The sequence below is a fragment of the Oncorhynchus mykiss genome, chromosome 25 (assembly GCF_057628025.1).
Source record: "Oncorhynchus mykiss isolate SJ-2025 chromosome 25, ASM5762802v1, whole genome shotgun sequence".
Classification (NCBI taxonomy): Eukaryota; Metazoa; Chordata; class Actinopteri; order Salmoniformes; family Salmonidae; genus Oncorhynchus; species Oncorhynchus mykiss.
Genome location: NC_143046.1, coordinates 36,767,580 through 36,778,845, shown reverse-complemented (window position 1 = coordinate 36,778,845; position 11,266 = coordinate 36,767,580).

The window sequence follows — 11,266 nt, the reverse complement described above, 5'->3', positions numbered from 1 at the left end:
GTTCAATGACCAGTTTTGATTTATGTTTGGTTGAGTTGTCAACGTGAATTCAACATGAAATTAACATATTTCACCATGTCATTGGATTAAGGTTAAAAGTTTGTTGAAAAAAATATGAAATTCCCTCACGTTGAGGCAATCAGTTGTTCACATTGATTCAACATCATTATGTAGAATTTTGGGGTTGAATTGATGTGGAAACAATGTTTATTCAACCAGTTTTCACCCAGTGGGGAAGTCTATATAATACCTGCATATGTAATCATATTCAGAACTGCAAAATATGCAAAGCACCTCTATTGATCATTTATTGACATGAGTCCCAAATGCATCATGGCGTGCAGGTTTGTCACACATTTGGATACAAAATGGCATACTGTATCTTTAAAAGAATAGGACAAGTAAAAGCCAGGATATATCTTCCCTAAAGAAGGGACTCTCGACGATGCGCTCTGCTTTTGAGCTCTGTATTTCTCAGCAACTGGAAACGTGTTTTTACAATCTCTTGCGCCCTCCTTCCCTGTCATCCTTCTCTTTCCAGAAATGATGGAGCTATATTAATGTAGCCTAAGTTCCGGAGGAAAGACCACATCCAAACATTTTCAACCCCTCCCATCTAACTAATCATTACCTTCATTTATACTCACCTGTTCCAACCACTAACCTGTGTGTTTGCTTCCTGCGTAACACCAAATGTCGCAAGCTCTCATAGTTCGCTACTTGCATGCCCAACAGCTTTGTTGGCTAGAGTATCGTCATTGCAATTATTTCTACAACCTATTAGCTAGCGACATTAATCACTAACATTAAATTCTTTGTTTTCTCAGTCTTTGATTATTCTACTCACCACCGTCACCATGGAACAGCTCATGATCTCTCCTTCTGACGAAAATTGTTCCTTGATTTCCCATTGTAGCATTCGGCCGGACCAAACCAGAGGCCCCAACAATCGACTGGCTCCCCGAAAGCGGCATGGATCCCTGGCGTCTCCCAAGCACTACCGTCGGCACACCAGGTCCAGATCACCTGCGGGATGCTCTCTCCCCAACCGCCGGCACCGTGAATCCCTGTTGTCTCCCGAGTGACGCCCAGCCAGCTCCACCAGATCTTCTCGCCGACACCCTGCCTCCATGTTCAGGGACGTATTCTGTACAACCTTTCCCTCTAGATGGTCATAGCTGGACGACTTCTGCACAATCTTCCTTGATGTGGCCTCCCGGTTCCATCCAAGTTTCAAAGTCTTCCCCTTTCCAAGTCTTCCCCTCCATGCACCAGAACCCCTGTCTGGGCCCACCTCTGCCCCCTGATCCATCAGGCCCCCAAGCCCCTCCTAGGGACTGACAAGGGTATCCAATCACATTCTCTGAGGTCAGCATGGTTTGTAATATTTGCAATGCACTCGGCTGCAATGCTTCCTCCTACAAGATGCTCCACTTCTGCTCCATCTGCGCCTTTTTCCACATCTGTGGAACCTGCTCCCGCAACCCGAACACCCGCAACCTCTTCAAATCCAAACAAGCATGACTGACAGATAACCTCGCTACCCCCATCAACATCCCAACCATGGCAGCCGAACTCTCATCTCATCAAACGCCCAGTTCGTCCAGTTCCTCCTCAAAGGCCTCACCCATAGTTTCTCCCCCGTTATGATCACTATGCAATCTTACCCCTTTACAAGCCGCAACCTCCAGACCGCTATGACAGATCACACATCAGTGGAAATCCTTCTAGCCAAGGAGACCAAAGAAGGTATACAAATCGGTCCCTTCGCATCTCTACCCTTCCCCATCTACAGGATCAGCCCCATAGGAATAGCAACACGTAAGTACTAAGAAAATAAAAACTCTGCCCCCCTGCAACAGCCACATCCCCGGTTTCAACAGCTTCATTCCCAGCCAATACTTCTCCAAAGAGCATCACGCCGTCAACTGTGCCATTATTATGATTAAACTTGCAGGATGTGGGGCTCACCAAAGCTGACGTCATCGTTGCCTTCAAGGTCCTTACTCTGGCCCCGGAAGGACTCTGGATCCTGACCTACAGTTATAAACTGCCATATGTCCTCCACCTCCTGGATGACTTCCTAGCTTTCTACTACCCATCATCCCCGCCCCCACTCAAGGTTTAAACATCATCACATCCGTCTTCAACTCCCTCTGCGTCCCCCTGTCTCTGGAGAAAACGGAAGGTTTTGATTTGAATTATGTGACTTTTCATTCAAAAGGGAAACCCAAGGTGAGCAGCGCTCTCATCCTCCCCGTCTGAGTCAGGGATGACACGCTTGGCATACTGACGTGCCTCTTGACTAAGTGAGTCGACTGGCCCAGAGGAGATGCTCCTCTCCGGTTGACCCCATGGATGTGGCATCAGCCATAATCTCAGAGGCGTTTGAAAGGAAGTCCTCTTTTCATTGAACAAATATGGCAAGCTTTACCCACTGCCACACTTCTCCCCACATCACATACGCTTCAAGTGGAACGTTGATTGACTTTTGATGAGGGCCGGAGTGCAGAGTGAAGTCTTTTGCTTGGTGTCATTTCAGGGCAGAAATAGTGTATATTCGTATAAATGTTGGAAATACCCACTGGGCACAGATGTCTAGTTTTGATTTACATTTGGATGAGTTGTCAACTAACATGAATTCAACGTGAAATCAGCAAAAATGTCACAATGTATTTGGATTTAGATTAAGTATAGGGTGTAAAAAAAGATGAAATTCCCTTACATTGCCTTTTTTCAAATCCAATGAGTTTTCCACCTTGATTTAACATCATCACATTACATGTTTGAGTTGAAATGACGTGGAAACAATGTGGATTCAACCAGTTTTTACCCAGTGGGTAGGGGCTAGATTCAATCCGTATTGCCAAAGTATTGCAGAATATCTCTGTTATACTGTAGCTCGATTTAAATTTAACTGCCGTGCTTCGTATAAATGTGTAATAGACACAAAATATTTGATTGGTAGCCTAACGGGGAGTTAGATAAGGGCGCTGGAGGTACTGAATCTCTTCAATGACTTTTCCGCTTATCATAATTGCTAGTGTGATTTTGATCTGTGATAGTAATTCATTGATAACCAGGATTTGTATGTCTGTTTCTGGAATTTTGAATAAACTTGCTGTGTTGTTCTGAAACCCTGTTTCATCAAAGAGTCATACAAGTGCATGTCATTTTCAGGTTTCTGAACCTGATTTGATTGATTGAGGATTTTTTTGCATCTTAATCGATCGGGAACCTGAGTTACTGGAATAAAGAAGCCTAAAGCTGAGCTATAGTTACTGAGTGCATTGGTAAGGAGTCACAAGAGAGGTGATTCTGAGCAAAGCCAACCCGGGAAATAGGTGCCCCTTGTATTGGTCTATGGTTGAAGCTCTGGCCTAGGCAACCGGGACGGCACCAGATGGAAATAGAGTGAGGGAACATAGACGCTAGGCTCTGAGGATAGCCCACTTACTGTAAAGGCCAATATCGCTGATGATGAGAAATAGTCCCTAGCTATAGACCAACTCGGTGGTAAGGTTGAGCGACATCTATCAGGACCAGAGAGTTAGGAACAAGGTTCAACTGGTTTTTCTCAAGGCAGTTCATAAAGAGCTATGCATTTTGATATGTTTCATTGTACTGTTAGTGCTAAGGATTTATTGATACAGAGAAACTATTATTCTGTTTGTTGGACTGCCGACAGTTCAAAGAGGATCGACACAGGGGTGCGTAACGTATCATTTAGATAATATTTGTGATGATTAGATCCAGGAATGTGTGCGTCGTTTTCAGGCCTTTGTTTGAAGCTTTAGACCAAGTTATGTTAATTAGACGAAGGACGATATCTGGTGCTCTTGGAAGAGGAATAGCTGGATTTATACATTGATCTTGGAGTCATTGGTAAACCGATCTCCTGATGTACATTTGTATGTCATGTCAAGACATTTTGTATTATTTTTATGGCGAAGATTTCTGGTACGTGCCATTTATTTATTAACTGCATTCTTATTGCGTAACTGTAATACATCGGGTTATTTTTTGAATGGATTCGAACCATAGTCATCACATTTCTGAGTAATATTCCAATGGTAAATGTCATTCACAATTTACATTGCATATATTCTCAGTCTCTGTGCATCTCTGAGCTAAGGTTAACTCAATAATTGAATGCTAAAGACGTCAGCCTCTGAATAATTGCGTAACGGTAAACCTATACACGTGCATCTTATAGTATTCCGAGTGGTGACGCGAGGCTCATAGCCTTTGCTATACATTGGATACGACCATGGGCCTATAGCATTCACATGACAAAGGAGTCAGATTGATAACAGAAGTTTATAATCATTCAACGTCCTTTTTTACACATCTACATTATGGAGACCCCTCATTCTCAGTTGTTGGATTATTTCCACTTTACAACTATAAATGGTGACTCATCCAGTTGATGAGTATTTCTATATTACACTACACTGGTAGTGGTATTTTAGCCCAATTTTAGCCCAAATACATCACACTTTGACTAAAACGATGACTTACTGACAGAAATAGTTGTGCAACATAATGGGTACGCTCTGGCCATCGTCTTTGAGCTCAGAAAAGTGCATATTTACTGGTGTGGGCGTTTAACATAGTCTCTTGGCCAAGTACAGAAATGATCAAATTATTTGGTATCACTTTTTGACACATAGATTCATAACACATTATGACACAATCATAACTATGTCATAACACTGGCATAATACTTTCATGACACATACATTTAGATGTGTTGTGACATATATTGCAATATTTTATTGCTGGTTGTATATGCATTGCCTCAACAACGCATGGGTGTATTTAGTTGTTTTGCACACCACCATCTTAAGTGATAGGGTAGCTAACATTAGCTAAACAAACACTACCAGTTGGATGCATTCACATACTTTGAACTTGTGGGGAAAGCAGATTGGCTAATGGTCAACAAACTGCATCAACCATAAACTAAATGTAAAGCTTTCATGCCTGTAAATAAATCTTAGTGTTCAAAAAACATTTTTTGTTGCATTTAACTACCGAAAATGCTGTTATCGAGGTCATTTCCTTAGCATGTGATGTCAAAGGTTAGCATGTCGGAGAAGTCAACACGCAGGGATGATAAACAAGCTTCCCACTAGTAGTTACCAGTTGGAGGGGTGTTCAAGTGGATTTTACCCAGTCGTATGTGGTAAATACCACCTTCCCACTTGGTTATGAACGCAGGGTAAGAGGGTTATGATGACTCACCCCAAACATTGTGAAGAGTGTCTCACTTTTTCAGACAACCTTCCCACTAGTTGCCCTGCTGACTGAGGTCAGTGCTCTGTGAGTCAACTGGACTCCCTGCATGTGCCACTGACTGACTGAGCTGAGGATTTAAATGGAAAAGCTGTTTGGATAACTGTCTGCTCTCCTTCTTTTGAGACACAATGAAACATAAAGGGTAGTTTTTCTCAGTCGCACCGTGCCTTCCCGCTAAGATGTCTGCGGGAAACACAGACTGTAGCTCCTCCATCATGCTTGGTCATGTGCTCCTATTTTAAACAGCTTTGAATACAATGCTTTTTTTCTATAGGATGACATGGCCTACAATTGATTTTACTGCACTTCAATTGTACATGTATGAAATATTTTAAAGAGTGGTACAAAAGCTGGTATATTAGGGCTGCATAATGAAGTATTGTTTGATTTTCTGAAACCTCAATCATGACAAGTAAATGCAAATGCTAGAAGGTTATGACTCATACACTAGTGGATTATGTCACATTCACTCAATGTGACAACTACAACACCTACATTCTTAGAGGGTTCTAAAAGTGTTCTGTGGCTGTCCCCATAGGATTGTGTGTAAAGGACCTAGTGTCTGTAGATTTTTGGATTTCCCTTTCAATTAAGACCTAGCCAACCAGATGAGGGGCATTCCTTACTAATTAGTGACCTTAATTCATCAAGAGAGGAGCGAAAACCCGCAGACACTCGGCCCTCTGTATAATGAGTTTGACACCTATGCCATAGGAGAAAACCCTTTTTGGTTCCAGGTAGAACACGTTTGGGTGCCATGTAGAACCCTCTGTGTAAAGGGTCCATGTAGAATCCATCCTCTGTGCAAAGGGTTCTACATGAACCTAAAAGGGTTCTACCTGGAACCAAGTGTTCTTCAAAGGGTTCTCCTATGGGAGAGGTCGTTCCTTACTAATAAGTGACCTTAATTAATCAATCAAGTATAAGGACGGAGACAGCAAAGAACCATTTTAGGTTCTAGATAGCAATTGTTTTCTTAAGAGTGTAGGCTAAGTGTACTGGACCCACTTGGCCCACCACTTTGATGAACAACAAAATGTGTGGATTTGATGGTACAGTGGACACACCTACTCAATCCAGGGTTTTTCTTTATTTTTACTATTTTCTACATTGTAGAAGAATAGTGAAGACATCAAAACTGTGAAATAACAGATATGGAATCATGTAGTAACCGAAAAACAAATATGTTAAACAAATATATTTTATATTTGAGATTCTTCAAAGTAGCCACCCTTTGCCTTGATAATAGCTTTGAACACTCTTGCCATTCTCTCAACCAGCTTCATGAGGTGTTCACCTGGTATGCATTTCAATTAACAGCTGTGCCTTGTTAAAAGTTAATTTGTGGAATTTCTTTCCTTCTTAATGCTTTGAGCCAATCAGTTGTGTTGTGACAAGGTAGGCGGGTATACAGAATGTAGCCCTATTTTCTTAAAGACCAAGTAATTTTTATGGCAAGAACAGCTCAAAAAAGCAAAGAGAAATGATAGTCCATCATTACTTTAAGACATGAAGGTCAGTCAATCCAGAAAATTTCAAGGACTTTGAAAGTTTCTTCAAGTGCAGTCGCATAAACCATCAAGCTCTTTAATGAAACTGGCTCTCATGGGGACTGCCACAGGAAAGAAAGACCCAGAGTCACCTCTGCTGCAGAGGATAAGTTCATCAGAATTAACTGCACCTCAGATTGCAGCCCACAGACACATCTCAACATCAGCTGTTCAGAAGAGACCGTGTGAATCAGGCCTCCATAGTCAAATTAATGCAAATAAACCACTACTAAAGGATACCAATAAGAAGAAGAGGCTTGCTTGGGCCAAGAAACACGAGCAATGAACATTAGACAGGTGGAAATCTGTCCTTTAGTCTGATGAGTCCATGTATGAGATGTTTGGTTCCAACCGCAATGTCTTTGTGAGACGCAGAGTAGGTGTGTGGTTCCCACATGTGTGGTTCCCACCGTGAAGCATGGAGGAGGTGTGGGGGTGCTTTGCTGGTGACACTGTCAGTGATTTATTTACAATTCAAGGCACACTTAACCAACATGGCTACCACGCCATCCTATCTGGTTTGCACTTAGAGGGACTATAATTTGTTTTTCAACAGGATAATGACCCACCAAACCTCCAGGCTGTGTAAGGGCTGTTTTACTGGAATCCCAGCTTTCCAACGGCACAGATTTATTTAGACTATCTACAGTACCAGTAGAAAGGTGACAACAACATTAAGAAATGCTTAGTTAGCTATAGTTAACTAGCGAGATAACTGTAAAATGTATCTTTGGAATTGACAATCTAGTTAGTCTGTTGTCTGTCACAATTTTAAACCTGCAGCTGAAATGTCGTGCTTTCTCTCCACGAGCAATGTCCCACTTGCACACATGCAGCACACACAGACACACACTGAAGGGTCATTATGATAATGGCTGATATGTAGATTTTTAAGTGATTGGTAATATTTAAAAGTGTGCCTATATTAATTAAATTACAAAAAATGATTAAACAAATTTCTCTGACTTTGACCTTAAAAAAAAACTACATTTGACAACTTGGAACAGTGCATCATGCACATTCTGGCTGGTGCATTTTCAAACAGCCTACTGTCAAGCATAGATTCACAGACCAGCAGCCAATAAGCTTGAACAAAGTGGAGTCAGGGAATGAATGCCCACTCTCAATTGCTATTCAATGCACATCCTGCCTTCATTCTGATTTGATCAACCTTCTTTGCCTCAGTGTTTGAATCTGGGTAGGAGATAGGCTACTTTGTTTTATAGAAGAGCTGGTACACAATTCCCCCAAAATTTGAAGTGCAGGTATGGCGCTCCGGCCCAAGTCAAGCATTGTGCATGTCTGACATACAGTGTGACTGTGAGTGTTTTCTGCATGGCTCTAACCCTTACACTGAGGCTGACAGTGACGTCTGTATTGGTCGGGGAAAAAGATCAGCCCCAAGCCGCATTTCTCTACATGAAGACTGGCATTCACTGTTATCGACCAAATGCAGTCTAGTATGCACTGTTTGTCGTAAAGGAATACTGGCAACCTTTCTGTATTGCATCACAGAGTTTAGTTGAATTCAAGTTTGGCCTTTTATACCACGATAGCTTGAAGTAAGCTTGAAGTAATTTAAAACACATTTGTGGGCTTTCTAACTAATATTTAATAAAAATTGCACTGAAAAATTAGCATCAAAGTAGTGTGCGTGAAATGTGTCAGTGTTAAATGTAATGAGAACTCATATCAATATCAGTGTGTCGTGACAATCAAAACACTGAACCCACATCTGTTATTTTGTTTAACAGTTTATTTACATCTTCTAAGGCAGCTGGAACACTTAAAAAAATATTCAGCTAACAATAATAACTCATTCTATTCTCTCCACGGTGTTGTGGACTAATGTGTATGAACAGAGCCGCTCTTAAATGGAAAATCTCGACGCGACCTTACCACAACAGTCTCTCCCCAAAATGTTTTTTTTTTTTAAGTGGTTGGCAGACAAACCTAGATGATTTGTTTCCTTTTAAACCAAAAGAAAAGCCACAGGGAAATCACTTTGGCTTTGATTTCACTTCCAACAATGTGTACGACGGGTGTCCACTCGGACCACATCTCTGTTGCTTTTGATCAATTTCACAATCATGTCTCTGTCTTATCTTCCCTCACTTGACACTCTCATCCATTTCCTTTGACTCTTTATTTGTCTTGACAGTCAGTTGATTGAATTTTACAGACAGTAGGCTATAACAGACTGGTCTTTCTCAACGTTGTTCCATGAAAATAGTTAGCTATGAGCAAAAGCTATGCTACATTCTGATACTCAAACAACCATTTTGTTATCAAAGTTATCCGTTTACTGGTTCCAACAATGCCACTGATTTGAATTGATTCAAACACAAATCATCAAGATGAAGGTGAAGATGGCTATGGATTGAAGACCATGCACTCTCAAACATGGCCTTCTGCTTGATGGAGTTCATAGTGAATGTAGTGCAAGAGTGTGCATGTACAACCTGTTTGTCCATGACTAAGAGGTAAACAGCAATCATGTTCTACATTTTTCCCCATTACCTCAAAATAGACCTACGCCATTGGTAAACTTTCAGCATAACATTTTATATCACTGAGGACTGTCATGATTGTGTATTATGCACTGGGCCAATTTCCAAGCTTAGCCATGAAATCTGGCATTACAGACACCCACTGGCAACATTGTGTCACTTTATGCTTTGTTTCTCCAAATGAATGTTATTGTCGCATTGTCAATAGATTGCATGTTTGCTAGAAAAATGGAAGTGTGTCTTCAGTGATATTTTGGGAAGGAAAGAATGCCTTTCAAAAAGGGATTGTGGTTACCAGGCAACAAGGACCAGAACCAATTGGAGGATGAAGGAGCAAACCATTTTTCCCCCCTCTCCCTCACTGTCTCTCTCTTACACACATGTAAGCAACTGCTTCGCCTGGAACCAAAATCCCATGGAGACTCTGACCATGGAGAAGAGTATTAGCCCACTTCTTATGCTCACGTGTAGGATTATGTCCAATTGAAATAGAAAAGAGAGCTTATACGTACACTTGACAAGGTATTGGGTTACTACCAAAATCCCAAACAGTTTGCTTTGTGAGACTCTAAGCCCGGCTGGATGCTGTGTTGACCTGATTCAGGAGATATGAATAGTTCAAGCACAGTACTAACGGGGCGAGGTTCCCAGGAAGAGGTAAATCTGTCCCTTTTGCAAGGAAACAAAGGCTGAGTCTTCTCAAATGGACCGTCAACAAAATTCCACTCCACTTGATAAGGAATTGAGAAAGTGCCTTGGGGGCATCTATCTTTGTCCTTTTCAGACCTCAGCTGCATTCACGAGTCATGGCTAAGCACTAACATGTAAATAACTATCTGGGCTCATATTTCGGACAACGGCCGAAGAGTAACATGCATTCCCCAAAACACCAAGTAGAGAGTGTGTCGTTGAGCCATGGGTCGATATTGATACGATCTGAAAAAAAGCCAGAGCTGTTCTCGGGTCGGCGTTCTCCCTTTCAAATCTTACCTTAACATTAAAATGATTTCACTATACTGACAACGGATCAGCTCCTAGAGAGAAGTTATCATCTATGGCAACAGATTTTGAAGCGGCTTACCCTATAAAAATGCACTAAATCAAGATTCGGCACATCATTGCGCAGGTTACATAACGAAATAAAACTCAATTGGATGAACATGAAATAGATTTTAATATCATTGAAATATATCGGTCTATGTAGCCTAAACTGTATTTATATTTCTAATACAGTCAACTTGATTTTAATTTAATCATCTTTTTATCCTTTGCTTTTAGTGACAATTGCTAATAAATTTGGCAGCTTCATCTGTAGTCACATTCGTTCTGAAGTTATCGGCCAGCCACAGAAAGACAGAAAACAGTCGCGAAAGGGAAAATCTTACGACACAGTGGTCTGAGGCAGTCGTTACATAATGAGTGTTTTCAACAGCAACTTTAGTAACTAGGGTTTTGAAAAACAGCCTGGAGATTAAACAATGTTCCTACAAAGGTTCTAACAATGAACTTAGCCTGAAGATGCTTTTGGGAAACTGGGCCCCCAACAGTTAATCATTAATGCACTCATTCCTCACACTCTTCCCCCCCAAATCAGACATCAAGAGTTTTCACAGAGGCACCGAATGCTGTACAGAGACAAAACCTGGCAGGCGGTGCCACTTTCCCCTTTTTCTTGTCTATTTTCCGGCGAATTCTGAGGCTTTTTGCCAACACATGATTCATTAGCCTTGCAACGTGGGCACAGTAATTGAACACACAGTAAAGCGACAATGACGCAGTCTACTACAGTCTACCAAAACAAATTCATCATTGCTTTTCTCTGAATGTGTTTTTTCCACAGTGGCACGTCACCAGAAGATAGATCAGGCATACTTTTTAAAATGTAAATTAATAATCACTTATGCG